This window comes from Octopus bimaculoides, chromosome 8, assembly GCF_001194135.2.
Source record: "Octopus bimaculoides isolate UCB-OBI-ISO-001 chromosome 8, ASM119413v2, whole genome shotgun sequence".
NCBI classification, from domain to species: Eukaryota; Metazoa; Mollusca; class Cephalopoda; order Octopoda; family Octopodidae; genus Octopus; species Octopus bimaculoides.
In genome coordinates, this window is record NC_068988.1 from 77,854,849 (window position 1) to 77,856,174 (window position 1,326).

Consider the following 1,326-nt stretch of genomic DNA (forward strand, 5'->3'; position numbering starts at 1 on the left):
TAACCAACCACCACCACCACCACCAGCATATCCTCCACCACCACCACCACCACCACCACCACCAGCATATCCTCCACCACCACCTCGATCACCATTATTATGCTCCTCACCAGCACAAACACCACAGTCATGCTTATTACCAGCAGCACCAGCACTATCATCATCATTGCCTTTCGCTCTCTCTCTCTCTTTCTCTTCATCCCACCTCAATCACAAAATATTGGTTACTACAGCAAAACTCATCTCCTTATTCTCCCTCCCTCTCGCTGCCAGAAATGAAGTAGTCCTTTTCTTTCAGTAATATTTCCACACGTAGATTTATTGATATGTGTGTGCATGTTTTTGTGTTCATGTATGTGTGAAAATATGCGCATGCATGTGTACGTGTATACATGTAGGTGAGTGTGTGCAAACACATACACAGTTCATATAACAATATATATAAAATCACATATGTATGTAATGTAGCTTTCATTTATATGAAAGTATTTACAATCTCACAAGAATCTATGAGAAAGCACATGTAGGCAGTTTCATGCATACATTCATATACATACGTGAACAAATATAAGTGTGTGTACATATATCCTCTTCCGTATAAGCACATGAACAAAATATAAGTGTGTGTGTGTGTGAGTATGTCTGTGTGATCATGTATTGTACATATATGTGAGTGTGTGTTTGCATGTGTGAGTACATATATGATATGGATGTAACTGTGCATATTTATGTATGTGTATGTATGTGTGCATGAATGTTCCCACATGTAGACATATGCTTGTATTGTATGTTTATGTGTGTTTATGGTTGTCTGTCCACATGCATTTATATGTTTGTGTGTTCATATGTATTGTGCATGTGTATTTAGGTGTGTGTGTGTGTGTGTTGGGGTGTGCCAATGGAAATATATGAGCTATCCCAGTTATTTGTTGCTGACTGTATATCACATATGCATCTGTAGTGGGCGAGAGTTGTTCTCTCTCATTCTCTCTCTCTCACCCTCTCTCTCACTCTCTCTGTCTCTTACTCTCTCACTCTGTCTGTCTGTTTCTCTCTCTCTCTCTCTCTCATCCATCATTTGGGGATAGAGGAGTGGAAGAACGTGAGAACTGTTTGGGAGACTGCAGGGGAGTGGACACCATTTGCCACTCTGGTGGTTACACACAGAAAGGAAAGGCAAGTAGTGAATAATGGAGGTTGGGGAGGCGGGGTGGCAACAGTGGTGCTGGTAATAATGCTATTGCAGCTTCTGCTGCTGCTACTGTTACTAATGCTGCTGCTGCTGCTGCTGCTGATGATGATGATGATGATGATGATGATGATGAT